The sequence below is a fragment of the Macaca thibetana genome, chromosome 17, assembly GCF_024542745.1.
Source record: "Macaca thibetana thibetana isolate TM-01 chromosome 17, ASM2454274v1, whole genome shotgun sequence".
Taxonomy (NCBI): Eukaryota; Metazoa; Chordata; class Mammalia; order Primates; family Cercopithecidae; genus Macaca; species Macaca thibetana.
Window position 1 is genome coordinate 86,459,829 of NC_065594.1, and position 15,328 is coordinate 86,475,156.

General features: G+C 39.7%; 1 long non-coding RNA gene across 2 annotated transcripts in view; it reads left to right on the plus strand.

Moving 5' to 3' along the window:
* LOC126940184 (uncharacterized) overlaps window positions 1-11,437 on the plus strand; it is a 55,894-nt gene extending 44,457 nt beyond the window's left edge. For both annotated transcript variants that reach the window (XR_007720648.1, XR_007720649.1), the window contains 5 exons: window positions 5,645-5,754; window positions 7,805-7,968; window positions 8,133-8,275; window positions 8,675-8,783; window positions 10,472-11,437. This is a non-coding gene — a long non-coding RNA (uncharacterized LOC126940184). The remainder of the gene's footprint in view (window positions 1-5,644; window positions 5,755-7,804; window positions 7,969-8,132; window positions 8,276-8,674; window positions 8,784-10,471) is intronic.
* Window positions 11,438-15,328: the final 3,891 nt, after the last annotated feature.

The window sequence follows — 15,328 nt, forward strand, 5'->3', positions numbered from 1 at the left end:
CCACCCAGCTGATTCATCATATCCTGAAATGCCAGGCTATTTCTGAAACATTTGGTTAAGCCAGCTGATATTTTTAAGTAGATGCTATCACCTCTCCTCTAAGGCTAAACAAACATCTGTCTCCACCTAGGCTAGAAGTTTAGGGGATGATATGTGTGCACATTAGACTCATAGATTTTACCAAATGAAATATTCTACTCTACGATAGCATTTCTTTTTCAAAATATTAATCTAGTCTTCACCATTAAGACACAATGTTCTTTACTTTCATAACAGGTTTTGTTTCTCACTATAAAAAAAGTACGTATTCATCATAGTAAGTTTAAGTAAGTGAAAGAAAAGTCACCTCTGTTTCCATGGTTCAGAGATATTGCTAATGTATTCGTTTATATTCTTCTAGTCCTTTATTTTTCTTGTGCTTATAAAAACATCTTTTATGAACCATAATGCAGGGCCAGGTGCGGTGGCTCGCGCCTGTAACCCCAGCACTTTGGGAGGCCAAGGCAGGCGGATCACCTGAGGTCAGGAGTTCAAGACCAGCCTGGCCAGTGTGGTGAAACCCTGTCTCTACTAAAAATACAAAAATTAGCTGGTCATGGTGGTGGGCGCCTGTTCTCCCAGCTACTCAGGAGGCTGAGACAGGAGAATTGCTTGAACCTGGGAGGCAGAGGCTGCGGTGGGTCAAAATCGTGTCACTGCACTCCAGCCTGGGCGACAGGTTGAGACTCTGTCTCAAAAGAAAGAAAGAGAGAGAGAGAGAGAGGGAGGGAGGGAGGGAGGAAGGAAGGAAGGAAGGAAGGAAGGAAGGGAGGGAGGGAGGGAGGGAGGGAGGAAAATGTACTTGCTAGTGGGTAACCTGCTTTTTAAAAAACCAATATATCATAAACTTTCCTCCAATCCATTAAATATTATTCTACATAATATTAATGGCTGCATTAAATTATATTTTAATAAACATTTTACATTAACAAAGGAAAACAAAGTGCACTAGCACTTTCTTGTTTAAATCATTGATTGGGAAAGCACTTTCTAGGTAATTCATGATTTATAGCACAAGGCATGCAATAAATTTAGAGGTCATAATAATTCACCAAATTATTTTATGATCGTGACTTCCTACAGAGAAAGGAGCTGTAATAATTGAACTTGAAATCAAGTTCCTAAGATTTGCAGAAGTTTAAAATAAGTCCATGTACCATATAACTTTCTTAATATTTGCATCTGTAGAATCAATGTAGTACTGAGAAATAAAAAGAGATCTCAACAGAGGACCTAGTTCACCCATTTCACCATAATCTTTTCACTTTAATTTGCATATCTTAATTTGAAACATCAGTATACAGAAATCTTCACAGATTTTTGTCTCTCATTTTTTTAACATCTATGAATAAAATTCTATAATTGCCTTTACTAGCACCTGCCTGTGTTTAATAACTTCTACTGTCCATGTGTCAGAGGCGTTTGACCCAGAGCAACTCCATCTTGAGTTGCTGGGTAATAGGGGCTGGGTAAAAGGAGGCTGAGACCTACAGGATTGCATTCCGAGGAGGTCAGGCATTCTAAGTCATAGAATGAGATAGGAGGTTGCTACCAGGTACTGGTCGTAAAGACCTTGCTGTTAAGACAGGTTGCAGTAAAGAAGCCAGCCAAAACCCACCACAACCTAGATGGTGAAGCGAGTGACCTACAGTCGTCCTCACAGCTTATTATATGCTAGTTATAAAGCATTAGCATGCTGAAAGACACTCCCACCTGCACCATGACAGTTTACAAATGCCACACCAATGTCAGGAAGTTATCCTATGTGGTCTAAAAAGAAGAGGAACCCTCAGTTCCTAGAATCGTCCACCCCTTTCCCAGAAAACTCATGAATAATCCACCCCTTGTGTAGTAAATAATCAAGAAGTAACAATAAGTATCATTGGTTGCCTAGCTGAAGCTGCTGCTCTGCCAATAGAGTGGCTGTTCTTTATTCCTTTACTTACCTAATAAACTTGCTTTCACTTTATGGACTCACCCCAAAATCTTTCTTGCAAGAGATTCAAGAACCATCTCTTGGGGTCTGAATCAGGACCCCTTTCTGGTAACACATGAATTCATTGTATCTCCCGTATAACTTAAATCTCTCCCACAGCGTTTTGGCTACCTCCCTGCTGCCTCCTCCTCTGTTCATTTTTCTGTAGAGGAAGAACATCTGGTCGCTAATTCTTTCTTTCAAAGATGCTTTCCAATGTGTTTATGAGTAACTTGCAGAGTAGAATAGACCTGCAGGTGGGCTGCCAGGCATTCCAGCTGAGATGACCGTCAACATGTCAGACACATGATACCTTACGGGGTGGTGTCATTTCCATGTAATATTTATTTTCACTCACGGGGTGTATGGCACTCTAAACAAAGTGTTTACCGTGAAAGCCGTCTTGAGGTTCAGTGAAACCAGTGTCACTGAACGTGCTACTTAAGTCTCCATTGTAGAATATTTGACACCATTGAAAGTGATAAAATGGAAAAACATTTAGAAGTAGCTACTTCCCCTCTGTGTTTGCTCAGCCAGTGAGAGCTAATGGTTGTGTTGACAACCCAGGGCTTCTACTTGGCTAATTCTGTGATCTTTTGAAATGTTAATTACAGTTTCCGTGATATCATTGTTTCTCCTTCCACAGTTTTAGGTGAAATGGGTTACCTTAACTTTATCTTTTTTTAATGACCTAACCTGACTGAAATGAATTGGTTTTTTACCTCTTAGCGGGGAATCTTCTGTCTGAGACACATGTGTGGGTTTCTCCCAATCCCTCACAATACCATTAGCTACCTTAATGGAGCAGATGCCGCTGAATTAATGGTTCCACTCTCGACGTCTCCCTGCACTTCTTCATTTCTATCATTCTGTTTTTAGATTTACAGTTACTTTTGTAAGTTTCCAAAATAATGATTTGTTACCTTAACTTGAAAATGCAGTGATTTTTTCCCGTCCTGTTGTTTTTTTCTCTCCCTGTCCATTTAAGCTGTTAATAAATTAATTAATAATAACTGTCACTGTCCGGGCGTGATGGCTTACGCCTGTAACCCCAGCACTTTGAGAGGCCAAGGCAGGTGGGTCACCTGAGGTCAGGAGTTCGAGACCAGCCTGGCCAACATGGTGAAATCACATCTCTACTAAAAAACACACACACACACACACACACACACACACACACACACACAATAGCCAGGTGTGGTGGTGGGTGCCTATAATCCCAGCCACCCAGGAGGCTGAGGCAGGAGAATCTGTTTGAACACAGGAGGCGCAGGTTGCAGTGAGCCGAGCTTGCACCACTGCATTCCAGCCTGGGCAACAGAGCGAGACTCCATCTCAAAATAACAACAATAATAATAATTTCCACTATAGAGACTCTGTATGTGCCAGGCACAGTTCTATGTGTTGATACAGGTCAACTCAGTTAATTTATACCCCCTCTACAGAAAAAAAAAAAAAAAATCCTGTGAGGTGGATACTGTTTTTAATTCTTCCTTACCGAAGAGGATAGTCTTTAATTAGAATAATTAACTTGTCCGAAGTTACTCAACCAGGTGTGTTTATTAGCTTAAAATATGACCTTGTGTTAAAAAACATCTTCAAAGGAACTTAGAAGATCTGAGGCTTAGACAAAACGATTGGGAGAATGATTGAGATAGAGTAAGATAGAGCTGTCCTCCCTCTCTGCTAGAAAAAGATTTCCCTGGGCGGGGCGGACTGCCGGAGAGCAAAGGGCTGGAATAAGAGCAGACGTGTCAAAGAGGCTCAGGCAGGGGACTCCACAGGGTGCCGCCCAGCGAGTTCTGGGCAGGTGGCAAAGCCCAAGAAAGGCTCTTTTGGTGAAAACCCAAGGCAGATGTCAAAAAAGAAATGGCCTCAGTGATTCCAGGACTCTTAATGGCATAGAAGTCACAGGAGGATTCTCGGGGTCTTCAGAAGTAGAGCTACAAGACCTGAGAGGCCGACGGACAGAAACTAGCATCATTTCACGGCACACAGGTCTATTGCCAGCCTAAAATCACAGAGGCCCATAGACATCCCGGCAGACACCTGCAAAGCCAGGTGACCTGAGAGAGCCACAAACCCTCTCTGGGGTCCCCTTTCCACGCTAAGACACAATTCCCAAGAAAAGGTGAAAGAAACACAAAATTGACTGAGATTAAGGTTCTCCTGTCCTCATGGAGTAATGGCTTAAAATAAGAAAGTGGATGCATTGTTGAGAAATACAGACGGTTACATTTCTTGTCCACAGCCTGATGCTATGCATGTCAGGAGGTTGACATGAATGTATCTTATGCATTCATTTAAAGTTTTACCACTTCCATAGAATGATTGCTGTATTGCGGTAAGGAAACTTTGCTTTCTTCTCTTTTGAAATAAGGGATTTTATGATAGATTATCTGACTTTTAAAACTATCTGCTGTTTATGTAGTAGATTGCTATTCAGGAATGTCAATGGTGAGACCCATTCAGGGAACCTGAGTGACTCCTAAAGTTTGGAAAGCCATCCTTAAAGATCACATTACAGCACAAAGACTCAATATGCATGATTTAAATAAACTTAAAAGAAAAGAAATGTATGCTATCAGAAGTCAGAAGCGGCTGCCCTTAGGGGTGGGGGTGTTTACTGGAAGGGAGGATGGGGGAGTATCTGGAATAGTCATTATTATGAATTGAATTGTGTTCCACCTCCTTTCCCCTGCCAAAAATATGTTGAAGTCTGATCCCCAGTACCTGAAAATGTGATCTCATTTGGACATGGGATCTTGGCAGATATCATCAAGTTTAATTCGATATGATCAGTGGAGAGGATACCCAGAGACGCAGACACACAGAAAGAAGGCCAAGTGAAGCTGGAGGCCGAGATGCGGATATGCATCAATGAGACAAGGAACAGCATGCACTGCCAGCCATCACCAGAGCTCGGAGAGAGGCACAGGACAGATTCTCCGCCATGTCCACCAGAAGGAACCAGTCCAGCCAACACCTTGACTTCAAACTTCTAGCCTCAGAACTGTGAGACAATAAATTCCTGTTTGTAGCCCCCCAGTTGGTGAGATTCTGTTTCAGCAGCCCTAGGAATCAAACGCAGAAGTCTCCTGGGCTGAATGTTGGTTACACGAGAGCTTGTGAAAATTCAGTGAGCTGTGGACTTACCAACTGTGCGTGTTTCTCTTGTATACAACACTTGAACAAAGGGGTCAGAAAATATATATCACAAAGCAGACGCTTGGAGGAAGTGTTGGAAAAAGCTGTTTCTTGTGCTCAGCTGGCAGGATGAATTCCACTCTTCTGTGGTCACTATTTTCCTGTGCTTTGGAAGGTACTTGGAGAGGAACCATGTGAAAACACGATGTTCAGAAACGGTCACAATAAAAGCCACACAGAGAAAGTGAGCGTAACTGAGAGGGCTCACGTCTCACGGAGAACGATGGCCCTCTCTTAGAGGACAAATAAAGGGAAACAATGGTTTGTAAATTTGAGGGAAACTTGATTTCTCTTTGCTTGTACTTATCTGTTCACCTGATCACCACTGCTGAATCGGCTGTAATTGGAGCTCGTTCTTTGCCAGGCCCTGCGGTTGGGGGGATTTGCTCACTTCTAGCAGCCCCCCGCTTTGTTTCCTAACAGATGCCCCCTGTTTGTCATGGACGCTTCCACAGATAAGAGAAAAGGAGAGTGGAAGGAAGCGCAAAGAAGTCTGAGCCGCAGGGAGTCTCTTTAGGCCCTGGAAACACTTGGTAACTTTTCTTACAACTGTCACTGGTGTTAACTTCTAACCCATTAAACTCGCTTACAGGATAGCTTTAGTCAATGAAGCAGGATATGGCCTTTTCTTGGCCTCTCCATTTCCAATTCCAGCAAAATGAATGAAACACAAAAAGTTCACAGGGGGATCGACTGGGGAGGCAGGGCTGGGAGTTGGTGTTGGAAAGAGCTTTTAACTGGCCTGACCATTACTGTCCTTTCCCATTTCAACTTTTATCTGCCCATTAACTCCTTAAGTTTGCTCATCCATCCATCAAAAATAAAAGAAAAAAAAATCCCAAATGATGTGTGAAAAGATCTTCAGGGTGTTGCTAGGTCTAGCGTGTCATCTCCTAAATTTGTCCAAACATGATTGGCTTCTCATCGGGACACAATGACTCTGTTTTATGAATGGTCATTTGTGATTTCTTAAAACTTTTCTCTTTAAGATGTCTTTGAAGTGTTTGAAATCATTTCTGTTTCTGACAAAATGAAGAGGTAACTTTCCCAAAATATTGCAGGGTCCATTTTTATAAATGAAGAGTGTTTATGATTAGTTTTCAGCGACTCTATAGTGATTACTTACACAATCTCACATGCTTTTCTTTGAAATATGTCAAGTTAATGATTCTGTTTATTGTGTAAGAACAAAATAATAAAATATTTAGTGCTTTGATTTATAAAATAAAAACAAGTTGTTTATAGGCATCCATATGTATTTGCTAAATTTACATGCGATAGGTCCTTGCTCAGATATTTGCTAACAAAATTCTGTTGAGGTCCAAAAAAAAAAAAAATTTTAATTCTTGACAGTAAAAGGGATCTAGCTGATAGGTTTTCTTAAATTTGGTGAATAGGATCAAAGTGAAGAAAATTGAGAATAGCTAAGAAATTCAAATAGAAGTAGCACTCAATCTGGATCAAAGGTATTCATTCACTGCATTAATTCATATAACATTCAATGAAGTTACTAATATAAGAGATGTAAAAGTTTAAGTCCCTGCACCAAAATCTCTACAGTCTTGGAAGGGATATGAATGTAAGATTAAAGTAACCTAAATACACTTCAAGACAGAATATGAAAATCTTGTAATCTGTACATAGTAATTGCTGAGATGATGAAGGTATACATAAACTATCCAAGAACTTGAGACAGATGCATTTCCTTCATGATAGTTGCACAGAGGCGACAACATCGATGTTTTACATCATCGGCCCTTCTAATTTATCCAGGCTCCGTGTTCCCACCCACAAAATAAGATTTAACTTCTAGATAATCTCTTTACAGTCATTATCTCCTTTTACTACTATTATCTCATAATTATTGTTTGGAGCATGAGAGCAATTTCTCATATAGAAAATAAAGAGGCCAGGCATGGTGGCTCAAGCCTGGAATCCCAACACTTTGGGAGGCTGAGGCAAGCAGATCACTTGAGGTCAGGAGTTCAAGACTAGCCTGGACAACATGATGAAACCCTATCTCTACTAAAAATACAAAAATTATCTGGGCATCATGGCAGCCGCCTGTAATCCCAACTACTCAGGAGGCTGAGGCAGGAGAATGGCACTCCAGCCTAGGTGACATAGTGAAAGAAAGAAAGAGAGAGAGAGAGAGAGGGAGGGAGGGAGAGAGGGAGGGAGGGAGGGAGGAAGGGAGGCAGGGAGAGAGGGAGGGAGGAGAAAGGAAAGGGAAAAGAAAAGAAAAGCTTGGTCACATGCCTTTAGTACAGTGTCATTTTTTAGGATAAAGTTCATTTTTTACACTAAATCATCTGTTTACAATGTTAATAAACTGACATATTAGGGCAAGGGCTGCCTAGTGTATGACGAGCAGGATGTGGATAAGAATCAGAATCCAAATTCAATTTTAGACACAACCACTATTTAACTTAGCTCAGCAAACAGAATTCAGTATGTGCCAAGCACTGTGCTATGTTTTGGGATTTGAGGATCAGTATCCTCTGCATGTATTTATGTGCCTGCTATGGCCTATATTTGCTGCCTGTGTCTAGTTCACTTTCTTACCTAGGCTCTCCCTTACAGCAGGAAAAATGACATCATTTGAATGAAAGAGTGAATATTAGAGGAAGGCCTGGCTTTGGAAGAGTCCAGTCTGATAAAGAAGATGAGTGTGGACACAACTATGACAGAACCAAACTGAGCACACTCATAGACACAGAAACACGTGCACACACAGTCTAGAGATGGTGAGATAATTCTGGCTCCAAAAGAGGGCTGGATGTGGGAGGGGAAGGGGATTCGGTTTAAGTGTGAGGTGGGGGGAGGGTAGAACCCTTTTATGTAGAAAAGTATGCTTTCCCAGCGAACTAATTACTCCAGAAACCCTCAAAACTGTATTTCCCACCCTCAGCACAGCTCTGCAAGTGTTAATTGCCACCTTTTAAGTAAAGAAAGTAACGTCACACTCATGATGGAACAATGTCTGTCCAGGATACTCTTCCGGAGCTAACAGAGGGCACAAATACGAGCAGCTTGCATAGCTAAGGCCAGGAGGTAGGTCAGGTGCATGGTGACACTCTAGAAAGGTGAAAGCACAGCAGACCTCCTTGCCTTAAAACTGTGTCTGCAGCAAAGCCTGAGCACAACCATAATGGAGTGTGAAGATCCTGACATAAAACTGTGTGAACTCAATTGACTCCAAGTCCAGCATGCTGTCTACACAGCTTCCTTGTATTTAAATTGTTCTAAGACTTCTTTTCCCCCTAATCTGCTAATTCCTCAATTCCTCTGGTATTAAGATTACCAGAGAAGTCCTCTCAGGAGAGCTGATAACACTGTCTACACTAAGGACAAGCAAGCACTTCCGTGTATGGGGAGTGGAGGCGGGGTAGGGGAGGCAGGCTTGAACTCTATTTTGTGTCTTCTTTTTCATGTATGGTTTTCCCTACTCAGGATTCCAGCAGGCAGCCATTGCTTTGGGAGCTTTTGCCTGAGGAAGTTGTTCAGAGCTAGAAAACAGAAGCTGCTTCGCCTCCAAGCTCTGGTTTTCATTTGCAGAAGTGTACGTATTTGCAGAATGAGACTGCCCTGATCACACCTGGTGGGCTTTGGAGAGCAGGCCTAGAGCCCAGCTGAAGGAAAGAGCTGTTCCCAGAGTTAGGAGTAGGAGGTCTTTGGTCCTTGACCTGCAGGAACCTGCGCCCTGGCTATGCGGAGGCGGCTGAGCCTCTAGACCTGCAAGGACCACATGGGGCCTGGAAAGATCTCCACAAGCCCTGGGGACAGAGGATAACACAGTAATATCTAACATTGCATTCCCCAAAATGCTGGTGCCCTGGGGTGGGGGTCAAAGCCAGGGAAGCCAGTTTACAGAGAATGAAGTAATATTTCTTCCCCACTTCCTTCTGTTGGCTGAAAGTAATTCCTTCTACAATAATTATGTTATATTTACTGTTTTACATAAAACACAATGAGTTCAATTGATCAGTTTTCAATTTACCAATTTATCAAAATAAACATGCTTATAAATGGATTTTAATTAAAGCCCAGTTATTGGGGGAAGTGGAAAAAATACGTATAGCTTTCATCAAATGTCTGTTCCTTCATTATTTAATATATTTCATATTTAATAATGTTAATTTACATTTCATAACAGAGCAACAAGGGAAAGAAACCAATTTTTTTAGTGCAAAATGCTGTAATTTTAAGATTGTAGGAGTTCCTTTTGAAAGTTATTTTGTAGTCTATTTTATATTTTGAGTTTTTTATGACAAGAACATGATACACAGAAAGGTCTCTTTAAGTATTTTTGTTGTATGGCTGATTTGATTACTGAAGGGAACTTGCAGTTTATTGGAGTATACAATGGCACCAATTTGGGAAGGTGATTTGCAACATTAACAAGCAGCTTAAAATTATTCATAGCTTTTGATCCTGAAGTCCCATTTCTAGGTATTTATGCTAAGGAAATAATTACAGATATATGCAACAATGAACAGAATGCTCAGCTGAGTGGGGTTTAGAAAAAAATTTAAAAATTATAAAGAACTCTAATATCTCGAAATGAGACCCTGGCCAAATAAGAATGGCCCATTATATAATGAAGTGCATGCAGCCATTATAAATTACATTTGTATAAACTATGTGTTTGTTGTATATTCTTAAGATAAACTCAGTATTCAAACAGATGAGATACCCTTTCTCTACTCAATCTATCTGACTTGTGTGTGTTTACGGGATTTTAATTTTCTCCTTTTTTACCTGTATATTCTTAATTTTCCTCAATGGTAAATCATTACTCTTAAAATAAGAAAAAAAATATGAATAAAATACGTAAGACTGTAAATATAAAAAAGAAAAATGTGAATATAAGTTGTCACATTTCTTTTTGCTCAACAAAAAGAAAAAATATATTGAAAAGGATAGTGATTATCACGTATCAGTCGAAGTTATCTTCATCTTGCTTAAGATTTAGTAACAGACTTTAATCTCAATAATACTTTTTTAAATTTGTAAAGAGTATTTTTCAGAGCACCTGTAGATATACCAAAAAATTGAGAAGATAGTATAGAGAGTTCCCATTCTGCCTCTCACATTTTTCCCTATTACTAACACTTTACATTAACATGGTACATTTGTTACAATTAATGAACCAATATTGATATATTGTTTTAATCAAAACTCCATAGTCTCTTTAGATTTCCTTAGCTGTCACCTAATGTCCTTTCTCTGTTTTGGAATCTCATCCAGGATCCTACATTACATTTGGCCATCACGTCTCCCTGGACTCTTCTTCACTGTGACAGTTTCTCAGACTTTCCTTGTTTCGATCCCCTTGACAGCTTGAGGAGGACTGGCTAAGTATTTTTTAGGATGTCTCTGTATTAACAATTGTCTAATGTTTTTCCCGCGATTGAACTGGAGTTTCAATAATATATTCAAAACAATCCTTCTCACATCCTGCCCTTCAAAAAAAAAAAAAAAAATCATACCCTCAAACGTAACAAAATCCCCCAGCCTCAACTCAGGATGATGTTATGTATCTTGTAATTCATTGACAAATTTGCAAAATGACACTGAATACTGCAGGCTGCAGGCCTTTCCATTAGTAACCTCACCCTAGGTACAAATAAACATCATTTAATGGAAGTTCCATCAATGGAGGAGGCTGATCTTTGGCCTCCTGGGTTACAGGACGCTCTTGTTAGTTCCCTCCAGCACCTCCTCCACATGTTGAATTTTAATGGGGCTGGGAAACCTGTGGGTTAGAAGTGTATTGGTGTTATTTCCTGTTTCCACTTCAGTTAGCCTCCCAACTTTCTGATTTGACATGAATTTCGGGAGGGAATGCAATGTACACAACGGGAAACAAACACCTAATTTTTTTCTTCTTTAATATGGCAACTTTTAAAAGACAGTGCAACTTTAAAAATAGCAAATATTATCACATTGTGAGGAAGGAAAGTTTTTATAATGTACTAAGAGGTCCAAGTCACATGATGCTCACTGCCTAGTTTTTGTAAGCACTTTATAAATGCTGAGTGCAGGTGTTCACATGCCTAATGCCTACCCTTTACCAGGCGATATCAAACTCCTGTTTCTACTCCACGTGTTTCTCATGTCCTTTGAATACTCCACATTTTATAACTGAAATCTAGGACAACCCTGTGAGTTGAGAAAGAAAAAATTAATTTTTTTTTGTTTAACATAAAATAAACATAGGTGATTTCTTTCTTTTGTCATTTCCCAGATAGGCTAGGTTCTGAGACCTCGTTGCATCTTAGCAGGAGGCCGGTGGGGAAGAATCTGGGGATGGATAGAAAACTGGCAGAGCTCATTCCCAAAGGAGAGTGTCAATCACATAACTTCTGCTGTCACCAAGAAAGTGGGACCAAGTCAGCCCTAATTCAGAGATGGTTCTAGGTGACCCACCAGATGTTTGTGTTGGACTGACCAGTTTATGCTGTTCTCTGCAGGTATGTGATAGGGTCCAGGCTGGGGAAGGAGCATTGTAAGAATTCCACTGGGTATAAAAACCAATACCAAGCAGTAGGGATTTGGGGGAAAAGTCTAAAACCAGTATTAGAACTTAAGCACACATCAGAACACTTCAGCATTAATCCAGACCCTGGAGTAAAGCAGTCAGTGGCGGGATTGGTTATAAACTGACCACACGCTGGGCTTCCCAGACGCCTCTGTGTGGTGTAGAGCAGCAAGACAGATTCCAGATTGCTGGCTTTTTCATATTTATTGTAAATATTTTCCTGGTTTGTTATTATCTTGATATTTTGATTCACACACATATCAATTTTGAGTTAATCTCATTGTATGATGTTCATTTTTTTTTTCTGAGCTTATTGGTTTGGAAAGATCTACTCCACCAATAAGTCAAATCATTCATTTATAGTTTACATTAGTTTTTTTCTACACTTAATTATTTTAGTCATCTGAAATTTAATTTTAATGTATGGCACAAGGTGAGAATCTAGATATATTCTCTATCCTTAAGTAATTAATCACTCCCCTGCACCAACCATTAAAGAAAGATTTTAGTTAAAAAGTAACTTGTCTTGCCTACCTTTGCATCATAAATGCCTACACCTAATATTGTGTCTGATCTATAGCAGTTGCTCAATTAAACATTTGTTGAGTAAATGTATGTTTATTGAACCTGTTGCCTACCCCTGGCATCTAACATGGTGGAAAATTCATCTGAAATGACAGAAAGCCTTGGGTAATGACAAATCCCCGAGGATTCCTGTGTCACAGCTGACTAACTGATACGTATGTGCAATTGTTTCTTTTGGAGACGGAGCTTTAAATCAAAAGAGCGTAATGATTATGCTTAGGAAAGAAAAAACTAACATTCGAAACAGTAGTCAGATGCTAGGAATTAATGCCTACCATCAAAGTCTCACAGGCTGCTTCCAAGTGAGACAAGCTTCTCAAAGTCATGACACCTGGGGTCTGTGGATCCCTGCCCTGCCACATTGCCGTCCTCCAGCATTGCTTCCACCTGTCCCTCCCTGGCCAGCTTGCCTTGGCGGTTGTACTGAGGGAGAAGTGTTTCTACCATTCCTTGCCTCTAATAACACTTACTGATTACCTATGGTTGTTCTCTGTTTCTGGAATAAAGAACATTTTTATACTTTATGTTTAAGGCAGTGTTGTAGATATAGCCTGTAAGAGTAAGATAAATTCTCCATTCACCACCTGTGACTTGGTTTCCCTAAGCCACAGTTTACTTATCAGCAAAATGGAAGGTAATACCAGCTAACATTTCTGTACCATCTATTCTGTGCCTGGCACTGCTCAAAGTGCCACATACCTATTAAATTATTTAGTACGCATTAACTCTTTGAAGTAAGCACCATTTTTAGACCCATTTACAGACAGCAAAATGGAGGCATGATGAAGTAATTGCCTTGCCTAAGGGTTACAATCCAGGCCCTCTGGCTCTGAAGTCCCTGCTCCTAACCACGGTATTAAGGTGTCTCTGAGGCATCATAACTAGCAGCTGCCTCAGAGAGTTGATGTGACATTGAGACACCATATGCAGGATACCCGGTGAGCATTTGATGCATGTTTGCTCTGTAACAGGAAACAGCCCCCGGCTCACTGATCTTACCTTCCATAGGGAATACAGATGCTCAGACAGTCACTTCCAGCAAAGAGACAAAGGTGATAGGAGAAGAGACAAAGGTGATAGGAGAAGAGACAAAGGTGATAGGAGAGGAAGAAGTCCAGGAGGCTGGAGACCACGTGACAGGGTCCCCAATCAGAACTGAGGGAAAAGGAAAGGCTTCTCAGAGGGAATATTAGTTGTATTAAAGCCAAATTAAAGCATGTTCCTTTTCCTGTGAAAATCTCAGGGGTTTATTTCCCTCCACAGGACCTGTTTGTTTTGCTTCCCCTTCCCCCATTCCCTTCACCTACTCTCTGCCCTTCACCTTTTCCAGAATTCTTGGGGAAACAGGATGTGCCCAAGCAATCCAATCATGTATATGCATTCCACAAACACTGGTGGGTGGAGAAGGCATTCCACAAACACTGGTGGGTGGGGAAGCACCACAACAGATATTAGTTGAGTTACACCCACGTGCTGTAAGCTGAGGAAGAGATGATTGAAGGGAAAAGGGATTAAACGTTTTCAGGGACATTCAGAATGTCACATTTTACAAGATGATGTTTACTTAGTTACCTCTAGTATTAGCCTGGATGGGTCTCACGATTTTTTTTCCAAAAGCAGCTGAATCTGAGCATGGTTCCTCAAGTTACATGAATTCTGAGTAAATGTGTGTATACACATCTGAAATGATACCCCTTTGGCTTACTCATAATGTTTGTTGAATGTAATATACTGAGAGACCTTTGGGGTCATTTAGTTCAACTTCCAACTCATAAAGACTTTCCTTTTAGCAGAAAGACAATTTATCTAGTTTATCCATTTTCTCTTAAATAATTGCAGTGATGTGAAGCTCACCATGCCTCAACACAGCCATTTTGATGGTTGTATAGCTATAATTCTGAAAGTCTTGACTTACATTGACCTAAGTCTGTTGACCTTTGTTCTGTCCTCTGCAGGGAGACAGACACAAAAACAAGCAAACATGTTTTTCTTGTAAATTCAGACAACTTCCTGGTTTCTCTTTGCTCTTTGGATGAAATAATGTCAGTTGTTGAGGGTCTTATTCATATTCCAGTGGGCAAGCTCTTCTAAGTACGTTATCTAAACATTTATTTTTACATATTAATCCATTTGTTTATTTTAAGAATGTTGTTGCCAAGAAACTTTTGAATAATCTGAGAAAATTGAGCATATGATACTACAAATTACTTTTAAAAACAGAACCACCCAATAACAGCTAAGCATAAAACAAAACATATCTATGAGAAATGTATTTTTAACTATTGCTTTATAAATTGTGTTTATTTCAACTTACTTGGTATAAAGATGACACCCTAGAACATGACAATAATTTAAATAATAAGATCAAATATGACTTCACTAATAGGATTCAAGAGGAATCTCTTATAAACATATTTCCTTTCCAAATGCACCTGTTTGCTTTCAAACTCGTTTTTTAAACAATAGGAATAACAATGATAGATACAAAATAACACTTAAGGTTTATTATAATTTTTATGTTACCTTTTTAGATTAAGATACGCTTTTTTAACTGGCAGATACATTTAATAATCTTTTGTAAGAAGGTTGTTTTCATATTCCATATAATACATTTTCATATTAACATTTCAAATTAGAAAAGGAAAATTAAAAAGTTGCCATTAGAAATAAAATCTGTCTTTTAGAAATATGAAAAATCACATAAAAACACTTTGCTGTGTTTAAGACAATTCTGGTTTAACATTTTGGCAGTAACATTCTCTCCCCTTTCATACCTACCTATTCACCAAAAGGCTGTGATATTACTTTTATTTGGTCTTAGTTATTTTGTTTTGGGATTTTTCCATTCATTCAGATGTAATGCATGGCATAATTTATGATTTATGTGATAGAGGCTCAGATTTAATCCATGGGGATTTTCATATAAGGGTGTGCTCAGTGATGTGTTTGAAGTTATGCTATTGAATTCAAATAACATG